Below are 15466 nucleotides of genomic sequence, written 5' to 3'. Positions count from 1 at the left end.
ATCAACTTTAACTGCCTTAAGCCTTTGCCACGGCCAAGGCCTACTTCTGGACTGCGTAATGTTGATGATGATTGGGTTGAAATCACTAAGGGTGGTACGGTAGGCTTAGTCACAGGGTTGACGTGTTTAGCACGGGAAGGTCGTATTCTCTTCGGTCGTGATAAAGAAGTCTGATACATTTGTTTCAGACTCCTTAACTCCGCTAAAATGTCCAACAGTACCGTGACCGTTTGATTTTCACCCTCTTGTTTCTTTGCTGTTGCTGCTACTTGTTCTTGCTGTTGTTTTTTTCTTACATCTTCTTCTTGCTGCTGTTGCTGTAGGAGAAAAGCTTGTTCCGCTTCCTTTTGTCGTTATATAAATTTCTCCAATTCTTCTTTCTGTCTCTGTCTAAAATTCTCCACTTGCGGTAATGAAGAAGGTAACGAAGGTTCCGGAACAAATTCTTGCGAGGTAAGAAAATCCACAAAATCCCAATTCACCTCTTCTGAAAGTAAGTCCGGGTTCCCTTGGGCGGTCTCCCCTGTTGGTGCACCCCAATGGATCGTTTTCTGAATTTCCGTCATGTTGAATCACTGTCGCATAGATTGACTGCACACAAGCGCTAGCGAATCTATATAGACCAACTGACGTCACAGACTACTCTCTTCGGATTGGATGCGCGCTGACTGAATTTTGTAACGCGTGTTCGGATTGGTCAACGAACTCAATCCGTTTCAATCCTTCCTCTACCTATAAATAAGCGCAGTTCACTGCATTGATTCACCTGTTCTCGTCGCTTCAAGATGTGGACCGATGTGCAATCTTCTACGCTTGTGTCTTCAATGATGTTCCGGACGGACATACCCATGTATGTCCGATCCAAGTGGACAGTTGTCCATAGGACGGACACCAGCCTGTGGATACGTAGGATTTACGTGGAGAGGCAAGGATGCCTCAAAAGAGTCCTGATTTACGGGCCAACAGTGAGACGCAGCCTAAGGACAAGAAGAAGACCAATGCGGTGCCCTTTATGTTAATGGATACATTAACATAAACCCAAAGGCCCTTTTCAGGGCCAGCCATATTTCTCGAAAAGAGAATGACTTTTCAATTGCCTACCCCTTTTTTAAAAAAATTGTTTTTAAAAAAAAAAAATCCCATATTCAATTCCCCTTGTCCCTAAACAAGCCCAAACTCTATTCCCCATGTTAAATTCCCATTGTACGTAAAGTGGCCCACGATTTATTCCCATGTTAATTCCCCTTGTACGTAGATTTGCCCACGATTTTTCGCCATGTTAAATTTCCATTGTACGTAGATTTGCCCAGGGGGGTCTGTAATGCTAATTTCCATTGTACGTACGGTACCCCTACTTACTACTGCCTTGGGCTAATTACTTGGAGGGAAGTAACACGGTAAGCTTATGTGTATCTTGTGAAATAAGTGAAAAAGAACAAAGTTGAGGGAATAAAAAGAATTTTTCTTGCCCCATTCTTCAGCTGAGAGTAGTACATGTACATAAAACAGTGTGTGTAAAGCCTGTAATTCCTTAAGATGTCATCAAATAATCGCAGAGATGTATTCGGAGCCTAAGTTGACACATTGTTTTTTTTTAAAATCTAAGTATGAATAAATGTGTCTAGAACGGGGCTAATTATAGGCCTCGTATTCGTTCTGAACTAATGCTGTCCTTGTCAACAAGGAGCCCAAATCAATACTCATTTTTGTCTACTCTCCCACTGAAGTACAGTTTGTGGCCTTCCAAAGTAGTTGTTTCTCCAATTTTCTTCCATCGTATCTCACAGAGTCATAGAATGTTCCAGCGGTATATGTTCATTTCATATGCAAGCTCCTTAAGCTTTCCTGCTGCTCTCAGTGTTTTCACATTCCATGTGCCAATGGTGATGTTGTTCCTGACACGGACAGAGTGGGTACTGTCACGAGATGTCGGCTAATCTACAGTCGGCTCATCACCATCCGCGTCATGGCAACTCCATTCAACATCGCCGTATATAACCAGCTGCAAAACGTTGCAGATAAAACATCAAAAAAAGACATTGTGGTTGTACAAGGCGATTGGACTACCAAGATAGGCGTGGACGCTGGCATGAACTTCAAAAGAACGTGTGAGCGCTGCTGATATGAACAGACGAACGAGAGACGACTGAGGCTCCTGGAATTCGAACGACCTTATACTGGCAAACGGCTTCAGCCAACACAAAGTATATAGAAGATGGACTAGACACAGTCCAAACGGAGCCCATCACAGTCAGATCGACTACATCATGGTGAAGAGGTGCGTACAGTCAAGTTTAAACGTTGCCAAGACTCGAAGCTTTCCCGGAGCGGATATAGGAAGTGATCATGACCGTGATGATGACCTTCAGGCTACATCTAATGAAGGACATGAAAGAGTCACACAAGAATAAAGATTGATCTCGATAAACTGAAGGATGCTGAATTAGCAGAATCCCTCAGGGTAATTATTAGTGGGAAACTTTGCACCGTTCACCATCCTCGACGCTGACAATACCGACATGGACACTTTGATCACCACTTCAATACAGCAACGACCGAAACAGCAAGCGACATCCTTGGTAGACATCGCCCAGTCAAGAAGTTCTGGGTCACAGCTGAGGTCCTGAACCTGTGTGACAAGATGATGGAGCTGAAGAAGTAAAAGAACGATACAGAGGGGGCAGACCAGTATAAGGCAGTCAAAAAAGCATGAAAAAGCAAAAGAGAACTGGAAAGAAGAACAGTCCAAAGAAACTGAGGCAAACTTGCAAAGGAACGACAGCAAGAAAGCATACCAACTGGTCCAAGATCTAACAAGAACTAAACAACGGCGAGAGACCTCCTTACAGGACAAAGCCGGAAACTGCCTCACAGAAGAAACATACATTAGGAAAAGATAGAGTACTGTGCAGAACTTTACAACAATCGAGCCGCAAGATCCAGAGGTACTCAAAGTCCCTCCAGCAGGAAACAACGACAACCACCTTGACCTACGTGAAGAAGTAGAAGTAGCAGTGAGATCGTTGAAAAAGAGGAAGTGAGCAGGAGTATCCAGCAAAATGGTCCAGACTGGGGGAGAAGCAAAAACTAGCGCCCTCATAAATTTCTGCAACAAGATCTGGCGAACAGGAGTATGGCCATCGCCGTGGACCCAATCACTGATCATTACAATCCCTCAAGAAGGGCAACTTGCAACAGTTTGAAAACGACGGTACAATCAGTCTTGTAAGCCATCCAAGCAAAGTCATGTTGAGAACGTTGCTGAACAGACTAAAGTTACGGGCTGAAAAGATCATTGCCGAGGAGCAGGCAGGTTTCAGAGAAGGGTGCTGCACAATAGAACAGATTTTCAAGCTCAGAATATTGCGTGAAAGAATATCCCCAACACCTGCAAGATATGTACCACGTCTTCGTGGTTTTCAAGAAGGCATTTGACAGGATATGGCATGCAGCCTTGTGGGCCACCATGAGACTGTACATCAATGCCAACTTCATCACAGTAACTGAGCACCTCTATGACAAGACCACCATTGCAGTATACTTAAACGGCAATATAGGGGACTGGTACAGAACGACAGTCGGAGTCAGACAAAGCTGTCTGCTCTCTCCCACACAATTCAACATCTCTCTGGAGAGGATCATGGCTGACAAGCTTGAAAAGCATGAAGTTACTGCCCGCATCAGAGGCAGAACAGTCACCAACGTTTTGCCGACGACATTGATGGGCTAGCATCACATGAACAAGAACTATCTAGCTTAGCAGAGAGCCAAGGCAAAACCTCTGCAGCCTAGCGTTGGATATCAGCGCAGAGAAGACCAAAATAATGACCAACAACACCAATGTAAGAAGCTAGAAACAGTCAACAGCTTCAAGTATTTGGGGGCAACGACATCAGATGAAGAATCGAAGCCTGAAGTTCTCTCGAGGATTGCACAGACAAATGCAGCACTGACAAAACTGAAACCCATCTGGAACGACAATAACATCGCACTCATTTCAAAGGTTAGACTGATGCACTCACTGGTGATCTCCATATTTCTCTACGCCTGTGAATCATGGACTATAACAGCTGACTTAGAGAAAAAGAAACAGGCAACATAGATGAGATGTTTAGATATAAGGACCGTGAATAAATACGGCAAAGGATCAGACAAGCAATTGGGCCTCACGAAGATCTCCTGATCACAGTGAAAAAACGTAAACTGCAAAAGTATGGGCATGTCTCACGATCATCAGGACTTGCCAAGATAATCCTGCAAGGCATTGTACAAGGAATAAGAAAGGAAGGCTGGCAGAGATAAAGGAAGATAACATTCGAGAGTGGACAGACTTGACATTAAGTGACTCACTGAGAAAGACAGAAAATCGAGACTAATGGAGGATTATGGTTGTTCGGTCTTGTGCGGTGCCCCAACTGGCTATCAGACTACGGGACTGATGATGATGATGATTTTCCATTAAAACAAGCTTGCCCATACTATACAACAATTCACACACTATCATAGTATTGCCAAACGTTTAGACAGTTTTGCATAAACAACAGCATTCGGTATTAAATATAAACTATATCTCTCTTCTAAATTGTAAACCTTTGTAAGTGATTAAAAGTACTGCAGCAAATTCTGCTCTTTTGCTGTAGTTAATAGAAAGGGAAAATTAGATGATGAAGTCTCATCAAATTTCATGGTCAAAAGGTAATGATATAGATAACAATCAAATAACTCTAGCGAATCATAGTCCTAATCATTTTTATTAGATGAAAATGAAAATGAGATATTTATTGTTTCTTTATTGACATGAGTGCAAATTTAAGTCGTAACTGATGAAAGGGAAACTACCTAAGGAACCAACAAGTTATGTTTATTTTTGTCAAAATGCCAAGGTGTCTAAACTACATTATGGTTACGATTTTAAAATGCCCAAATTGTCTTGTTGCAGGGACTTTATAGAACGTGAAATTAGTTTGCAATTACTTGATATGGACTCATTGTGTCACCTTTTTTTGTCATGACACAGTTCAACATCCCATATTGCAAACTACTTTACGAAATTAAATACACCCGTATATGTCCCTTTTTAAAATAATCACTTTATGTTAGTGAGGACTAATTGCTGATTAATAAAACATTAATGAGTGTATTTACTTTACTTGTTATTTGATGAACAGTATATGCACGTAGTTATTCAAACCTCCAAATATTACTAATATCAAACAAAACTAAAAAAGAAAAAACATAACGTGAAACATGTAAAATGAAAGAAACCGAGATTTTACAATAAACATTCATTTGAATCAATACAGCTCTGTTAAGGAGATTCTAATTTGAAGCCAGTGATTGGCCTATTCACTATATAAATCGATACAAGTTATCGCTGCTGGAATCGCACATTCCAGTTCTTAGAACTGATTACTTGCTTATTGGCAGTTCCCAGTTCTCTCTTCAGGGCAAATAATTCAATAATCTCCCGGGTCAATCAGAGAATAAGTCACAAACTGCGAGTAAGACACAATACCAAGCTGATCAAATTTCAATGCTGAAAAGTTAGATCGAGCTATGGTAGAGAAACGTTGTGATTATTCTCCCCCCCCCCTTATAATATATAGATGTACAGTATATATGCTGTATCAATGATATACCACAACACGTGTAAATTTTTCATGAAAAAGAAACGAGGCTTGCCGGGTTTCTTTTTAATGAAATATTTATACAACGAGTGGTGTACCAGTGATACAGCTCACATACTGTGCGTATATTTTATTTATATCACACAAAGATATATATATATATATATATATATATATATATATATATATATATATATATATATATATATATATATATATATATATATATATATATATATCCTTCTCTCTTTCTCTCCATCATCCTTTGGTCGGTTTGCCCTTTGAATAGAGTTAAGAGTTACTGCAGTCAGCTGTGTATTGACCAAGTGAATGACCTCCTCGTCTCCCCGAGGGTGACGGCTACAAATTGTAGTTCTATGCCTTTTGTGGCTATTCACAATCACCTTTGCATATTGATAATTTTATGGTTTACTTTTTGAGTTTCTATTTTTCTTCACATTGATTAAATCAATATAATACACATTTATGATTTAAACATGAAAGTTATTATAATGATAAAAGTAGAGCATTGCAAACACGTGGTTACTTACGCAATTCATTTGAACGCTTTGCCATTCAATCTCTCTCTCTCTCTCTCTCTCTCTCTCTCTCTCTCTCTCTCTCTGGTTGATTGGCCTTAAAAATCTCTCTCCTTCTCTCTTTCTCTCCCTCATTCTTTGGTCGGTTTGTCTTCACTGTTAACATCATTGATAAGTCCAGAGACACAAACGAAGGGGGAGTTGAACCGATACAGAGATAACATTCGTACTTGAAGAGATATATGTCACGAGATGAAACTGTCCAAAAACCTTAAGTATGATGTGCATGATGCATTTTGCAAACTTGGATAGACATGTGTTAATTTTTATCATTTAGATAAATCTACTTCTGATTGGCTACGCTGAACATAAGTACGTTTCCCAGGCGAAATTTCCCGTTTTATTAATGTTCTACGTAGCCAAATTAGTCAGACTAAGTTTTGCAAGAGGCGAAGTCTTAAATTAGATACGAAAAGCGAACAATTTTTTCTTGTTAAACAAATGTCCAAGGAACTTGCTTAGAAGTCTTGAGAGACGATTCTGAAAAAGAGTAAAGAGACCATTCTGAAAGTGGAAAAGAGAGCAAGGTATCATATCTTAGGTCGATACAATTTTCCTTCGGTGAGTGTCTGGAAGTTAATTGTTAGCATAATTTGTCTTGAATGTTATATGACTCGTTTATTATAAGAATCTTGAGAGACTTGTTTGAATTGATTCATTTATATATATTGCGAACACTATGGTCTAGGAGTTGATTTTACTATTTCGGGAAATGTTATGCCAATGAATTGTTAGTTAGCAAATATTGTACTTAAGGCATGAAGTGAATATCGTTAATCCTATTGTATAATTAAGATGTGAATTATTTTAACCGATAAATCAATGTTATTAGTATTAAAATAGCCTGGGGTCGCCAATTAATCCAGATAGTGATTAATACCCGGCACGACAGGGGCCTATTTATAGTGGCTTATTAGGAGACAGTGATGTGCTTTAGGCCGATTGGTGATGTTAATCACTTTGTCGGAGAGATACATTTTTCAGATAGTATTGAATGATGTAGTGGTAGTAAGTACACGGATTACTCATGGAATCACCATATGACGATATCTAACGTAACATGAGCGTTGACCTTTTGTCAAGTTAGTAAAGACCTACTAAACTATATTGGATGGCTATTTATATATTTTTAATGAATAATTCCACACAACAATACAAAGCCATTTTGCCCTTACAACGGTACAAGCAAAAACATATCGTCAGTTAAATTATCTGCCAGACACAAAGCTGTATATAGTATTTTGAAACTTTAAATCCATTGACAAGTTTCTTTAGAAGCTGAGAGTTGAATGTAAAAGCTGGTAGACCCAAACCTTAAGAATTGGATGTCCAGGACCAGAAACTGAAGGTCAAAGAATCAATCTCTCTTACTTTAGAGAGTCCAGCTGCCGTTTTTAGCTGGGAAGTAATTATTTCATTTTCGTTATAATGTACTCACAACAGTTTATCAATCACAGAGTAAGTATTGTCCCCAACATTTTATTTCCTAACTATGTTTTCCAGCATTCAGTCTCAGATTTGATCTCCACCATGCTAATAAGGACTCATGCCTATGCATCCCACTAATTTTATTCAATGAATGTTTTGGAGCTTACTTTTTTGCATTTGCATTGCCTGATTTTGTCTACCCTATTTTTAGTAATGGCCTATGGTATTGTTGATGATTTTAGATTGTTTGTGACATTTAAGTCCCCTTTCGTGAAATAATGAATACAATATATATATATATATATATATATATATATATATATATATATATATATATATATATATATATATATATATATATATATATATATATATATATATATATATATATATATATATAGATGGTTATATTGATCTTTAACTCATTTAATGCATAATGTAACCAGGACAATAATATATTTCAATTTTAAATAGAAGAAAGACAAATGATGATACCAAACAAGATGTCTCTTGACTAGACAAACACTATTTTATCCTTTTTTTATGTTCTCAAAACGAAGCTCACACACTTAAATATTACCTGAAATAATTTGCTGCTGTTGCTGGTATGCATGAACGTAGCAAGTAGAACTATGTTTACTATTTACTTTATGGACTTTTCACAAAGGTCTGACAAGTATACAACAGCTGATGGTACTAATAATGTGAAAACAGTGAAGAAATGGCAGAGGATAGATAGATAGATAGATAGATAGATAGATAGACGTCACAATTTATGGAATTATGATTAGGGTTTGTTGCATCTTCCTAAACTAGTATTTATAGGCTCATTTTGTAAAAACCAGGCTGATTTATTGAACCTTATTGAAATCAGTGATCCTTGCCAGGGATCAGTAGCGGCCGGTTTCTGCTATACGTGTAATGTTATAATGTTTTGTATGCAATCGATGTGGTATTGTTCGGACGACATTGATAAAGGTCAATTCTTCATTCGAAGTTTCCTTATTTCATAGGGCTATCTATACAAATTAAATGAAAAATAGGCTGGTAGGGCGTCTCCTTTCCCCGTACCATGTCTCCTATATCTTTCTTTGTTTATTATATTTATAGAGATATTGAAAGAAAAAGGAAATTAATGCAAAAAACAAAATAGAAATCAAATAAATTGGATGAGTGTATGTTGTGCGTGTTATTTACCGTCTCGTAGTTGTTAGTAATATTTTATTTGTTCTTCAGTGTTTTTGTGTTCGTTATGTTCTTTTTTATTCACCGCCCCTTTGGAGAGATTAGGTGTGACCCATGCTGCTACGTAGCATTGGTATCACATAATCATGAACTCCTTACTCAGTTCGCTCAATACCCTGTCCCAGTGTGTTACGTTGATGTACCTATCATTGTTAGAATTGCGAGGATTCTACGAGACAGTAGTGTTAGTAGTTAGTTTTCTTATTGCTGTCTTAAATTTAACATGGTCTGTCTATGTTTGGAGAAGGAAGTTACATGGGGAAAAATCTGAATATATTTAGCAGATCAGAAGTGGGGGGGGGGGTGAAGAGCGTGACTTCAGGAGAGTGTGAGGGAGTGGACCTGACCCGCGTGCAGGCTGGAACCACCACTATATAGGTGGTCAACCAGTTTCATCCCCCAACCGTCCCCTGCCTCCCTCCTCATTCTGTATAAATGAAATATATACTTTACTTTAGAACACTTAATGAAATTAGAACCAGATTATTTTGTTGAGGAACTGAAAATATATGTTTCAAGCACAGGTGGATAATGTAAATTAGAAGATGTAGCCGTTCATACGAGTTTTTTGCGATGCAGAAGCAGTTTTCTTAGAAATATCGGTTTGATCATAAGTATTTAGAAATTTAAGTTCTTGATGTTTTTTTAATAGGATGGCTGTTCCATAGGAGCTGAATTAGTACCTTAAGTCATTCAAGGACCTCTTGTTTACGCTGCCATCGTTAATGGTCTTCCGCTACCAGTAAAGTAAGTGTACAAATTGGCCATCGCCTTTAGCGAAAATTAGTGAAAACCTACGATTACCATTGACACGGCTGCTTCTGTTTACCTAATTTGAATTTGCTTTTGCTTCAGAAAGAAAATGACCTTGATGACGGATTCTGCTGCCAATAAACGGTTAGCTCTCATAATAAAATATTAGAAAACCCAGCCTTTTAGAATTGCATGTTTATTGGGAGGTCGTCTTGATGTTTTTTACCATACGAAGCAAAGTGCTATTTTCATAGTATTGTTTCCGTACCCCATGCTAAGAAGGATATATATTTATATGGGAAAAAATAAATAAGTAACATAACATAACATAACATAACATAACATAACATAACATAACATAACAACATAATATAACATAACATAAACATAACATAACATAACGTAACATAACATAACATAACATAACATAACATAACACAACACAACACAACACAACAACAGTTTGTGGTGATTTATTTTCCGGATCTGTCCGAGATCGTTTATTTTATTTATTGAAGCTGTACTAACACATTTATTCATTTTCCAGCATGCATGGATAGATAGATAGATAGATACACACACACACACACACACACACACACACATATATATATATATATATATATATATATATATATATATATATATATATATATATATATATATATATATATATATATATATATATATATATATATATATATATATATCCTGGTTGACTAAATGGCACTTATGATTAACGTATTAATTGTACAGATTGCTCAAATATTTTTTTTCTTCAAATCATAGCATAATATTCAGAAGGCAAGAATTCATTTTCTTCTTTAAGTTCTATTCATATATTTAGTCGGAAGACGGACTACCTTCCTGCTTAAATGTTATGTATGTGGTGGTATGAATGTTGTTTTAGTTTTGAAAATGCGAGGCAAATATAATCAATAACACTCATGCAGTTGCACCCATGTTCATAATTTAATTCTTGGTATTCTGCGCTGTTATTTATTTATTTATTTATTTTCAGTTTTGCTTACTGCTTTTACTTACGTTCTATTTTTTAGGCGCGTAGTTTCAGTTGGCTGCTTAATACACAGAAGTATCTTCTGATTACTTTAGACAGCAAGTCTTCATTATTATCATTCTATACAAACTCTACACTTGTTTCTGCTGCAATTGTACTATTACAAATTAGCGATTAGGAAATGTCAGAGAGAAAAGTCTTTTGAGATTACACGGACTGACGTAGCAATGAAAACCTGTACAAAGATAAGAAGCTTTGTGGCAACAAAGCTTAATTTACCACAACTAAAAACACGTCTCTTTTTCTGTTTCTTATTAATGAGAAAAAGTTGAAATAGAACCTAACAGGAATGATCCCAATTATTTCGTAAGTGATCAAAGAAAGCATAATAGAAGCTGGTGCATATAATTAGTACAAAACTGCATTATACTCTATCGAAACGAAGAGCAGATAGTGTGAATCCGTTGCAGTCATTACTAACTTGCACCTCGTGAATACCTGAGTAAGAAATACGGAAGGAATGTTAGAAATTAATACGTGGTTATACAATACTCTTAACGTTTTTTGCAAAAGATCTGACGTACGTTTGGACACATTTACGTACTTTTCGACGTACCTTTTGACGTATTGATGGTCTGATAGTGAAGTGATGACTACATGGTTGACTGGCACATACTGTATTTCGTATCAGTAGTATATGGGGGTAATTTAGCATATTCCATTCCTGTGGAAAACTTATGCAGCTCTGCTAGTCATTTAAATTCCTAAAATTAATACCTTTCAAATAAGTCCCATTAATTATCAAACAAAAGTAAAGTATAGGCCCAGATATACCCAGTGAACATAAATGTAGTTGCATACGTCGATTAACACGCGATATCAAATATTCTTGTTATCAGGTAGGAAAGATTTTGTAAAATATTGTCGGGAATATTTTCAAATGAAAATATTACTGTCGTTACTGAATCCGCCATTTTGATGATAGCTTGAGAGTCAGAGTAACAACACCTAAGTAGGCGGTACATTTAATTTGTATTGTGTGACTGACCTTTGTCCACAACTGAGGGTAGGAATATCTGGGTCTACTAGATTAACGTCTTCTTTTATAAACAACATCTTACATAAATAATTCTTGTTTATTATTGTATAACATATTTTAAGATTATTATTGTCGATAGGTAAACACGTTTACATGGATTTAAGTCCAAGACATTGGTGTTACCCTCAGGACTTCCGGAATATATATATATATATATATATATATATATATATATATATATATATATATATATATATATATATATATATATATATATATATATATATATATATAATGTGTGCTTTACAAGCATGGTCTGAGAGTTTGTTGTGCCATGTGATGGAAAGCGTTAGCTTAAATGAATATATACGGTGCTACAATCAAAGTCTGCATGTACTGAGAAAGACAATCCACGTGTGGTGATGGTGAAATATACCGATTATATTGCAAACTATGAGGAGAAGGAGACAAGCTTATCAAGGTGGAACACAGATAAACTTTTATGTTCATGCCAATGAGAAATGTTAATTTTGCTTAATTTTGCTTCTATAAAGTATTTTTAAAAAATAAATGTAATTTCGCGATAACCACGTGTCATTTGAAGTCTCATTTACATTAACATAATGTCATGCGTAAATTCGGCATAATATGTTTATGTAGGGCTTTAGTTTGGCAATTAGTGCCAGGTTTTCATTATCTGAACTTTTGCTCAACAGATGTTATGAATCATGTAAAAAGAAACAATGCGAACAAGGAATCTTACTACAGATGATAATATATTGTAAAGAAGAGTGAGAAACAATCTGCTTTGAAATGTGTTGGTCGTAATTTATCTTCGTTATCAGTACACTTTCAATATCAGTTCAAATCATTCTCCGATCAGAGAGTGGAATACCTGAGATAATGTAAGTTCGGCAAAGAAAAGGGTACTGATAGAGAAAAAAATGGCGCATGAACGCCAGACTTTTTTTGTGCCAACACCCTTAGAGTTACCCATCCTGTAATATCTCCGGTATTCCCTTTGCGCCTATAGTCTAACGGATTTATTGTACGATAGTGGCTTTCTGTCTAATTTGTATATGATAGATTTCGTTTCACCACTTGAAATAAGTATGACCATGTCGCTCGTCTTGCACCATACATTTGCTTTTGGCGAGAAAGTGTTGTAACTTCCCAATTATTGATGAAAGCATTCAATACATTTAAATTACACACATGATTATAATCACTGGTCGCCGAATTCAACAAAAAAATGTCTCTACATGTACAATGGCCAACGTAGACCTTTTCTCATAAGACGGTGACCTAGGTTTTTAATCAGTTTTAGAAGGTATTGAAGGAAAGGTCGAGAGTGATGACATTCATGACATTATATTTTCTCAAGTCATTGAATTTTGTTGATGAAACTTATTAAAGTAATTATTTTATTATAAATACTAAGGAAATGTACAAACTTTCTAAGGGTGAATTTTGGAGGCAGAAAATTTGTGTTCCAGATCTCAGATTGTCGGTATTAACATTGCTCTTTTATGAGGGATATGTGTTCCGAAGTGATGCTACGACATCTTCGCAAGAACGGACTATCAATCCATTGCTGGTGTTAGAAAGTAGACAAAACTCATAGATCAAATACTGCTGGATATTAGCAACATTTTCAATCCTCTCAAGATTAAGGTATATATCAACTCATTTAAGACCGAAAAGAATCCCAACGCCTTAAATAAATATCTGTCTCTGTCCCTCTCTCTGTCGCTGTATGTCTGTCTGTCTATGTCTCTCTCTCTCTCTCGTGCTTTTTCCCCTCGCGTTGTTTACTTTTACGCCGCCAGGAGCACTCAACTACACGATCCGTCCAGCACCACTAACCTCATTAATCAATATTCCATTTGGTAGCGTCCATCTGTGGCATATATATATATGTATATATATATATATATATATATATATATATATATATATATATATATATATATATATATATATATATATATATATATATATATATATATGTATATATATATGTATATATATATATATATATATATATATATATATATATATATATATATATATATATATATATATATATATATATATATATATATATATATATACATTTAAATGATGTATCAAAACTGCAGATCTTCTACTATACATATATGTAATCAATAAGGAGACGCCATTAAAGAAACGCATCGAAATAAACTCCAAAGAAAAAAAGAAGGCTTGAAGTATTAACTTTTTTAATTCAGTTTATCACTTGAATCATTCATATTATTAATGAATGGACTTAAGTGTCCTTTTTGCTATTCGATATTGTGTCATCCATGCATGATCGCATGCCGTTTACTCTCTACGACAAACGGACACATTTTAAAAAGCACAACAAATAGTTCTTGATTAAATATAGCATCAAAAAGTATTTTAATTTAGCTCTCATTACAATCATAATCATGTTTGAATTCGATGTGAAAATCGGGCATTTACAATTGTTGATTACCAAACTAATTTAAGCCATATCGCAATTTGGGTGCAACTTCTGTTACCGATCTAGATTGCAAGATTGCCAAAGCCAAAATTCACTTTTCAAGAAAAACAATAGAACAAATACAGGTAACTTCAGCATCATTAATATAAGATGTTAAATGACGTCACGTTTTGAAATCTATCCGATGCCACCAATAAACAGTACGTCCACCTCAATCATATTCCTCGTATCAATCCACACATAAAATGTGTTTACGAAAATAAAAATAAAAATCTTTTTCGTTTTAAAACAGTCATTACGTTGAAACGAGTGGAATTATTATATACACACGTCAAACTTTTAGTTCAGCATTTGCGAACCGTTTGAAGTCGTGTTTTAATTTCGATCTAAAGATATTAAGTGATAGCATTAAGTCAAGCATTAATATTTCTATTTTTCTCTGATTTTAAATACGGGATGTTGGCTATATGTTCTTTGTAAATGTTTCCTGTGTTCTAATTATATTTCTCGAGGAATTTATAAACGCAGGAGTGGTTCACATTTAGATTGTAAAAACATTAGATACACTGTACTAAATACGCTTAACCACTCAGAAACACTGTTGAAGATGAGATTAGCTTCGTACGCACCTGAATGTAGGCTGTTCGAACAGATAAACAGAGAGCCGTTGGAATACCTGATTATATACTTTGTTATATTTCATTTCATGTGAACACAACAAAATATACCTTCATTACTAGAGGAAACTGTCAGAAAAAGCGTCATACGAGTTATGATCAACACACCCCCCCCCCCGCTTCTCTCATATAGATCCACACATAAAAAACGCTCACCCAAAATTCCATTAAATACTAGTGAGATATGGTACGAGCTTTCTTATAACAGACAGTTCGTCTTTTGGCGTGAGTGATTAAATGTCAGAGTGATTTTAATTTTTGGACAATATTTATGATTTTAAAATTAATAAAGAATTTTTTTTATTAAACAGTTATTTAAAATTAGAAACTATAATTCGAAACCTCTCTACATCTCATAATCCCTTTTATAATGACGATTCTAGCTTTAGTTTGAGGAATACCATTAATAAAGAATATATGATTGATTTTAATGACAATTGCCAGGGATAGTATGTTGACTAAGCGTCATGAACTATGGACGAGAGCTTTAGTGAAGAAAGATTTCTAAGAAAATGTCAGTTTTCTCTCTAAGATATTGTTATAGTTAATGAATTCAGCGTTGATTCGACAAATTATCACAGCTTGAATATCA

The sequence above is a fragment of the Sinohyriopsis cumingii genome, chromosome 7, assembly GCF_028554795.1.
Source record: "Sinohyriopsis cumingii isolate HCF-2022 chromosome 7, ASM2855479v2, whole genome shotgun sequence".
NCBI lineage: Eukaryota > Metazoa > Mollusca > Bivalvia > Unionida > Unionidae > Sinohyriopsis > Sinohyriopsis cumingii.
Note: the sequence above shows the minus strand (reverse complement) of the source record.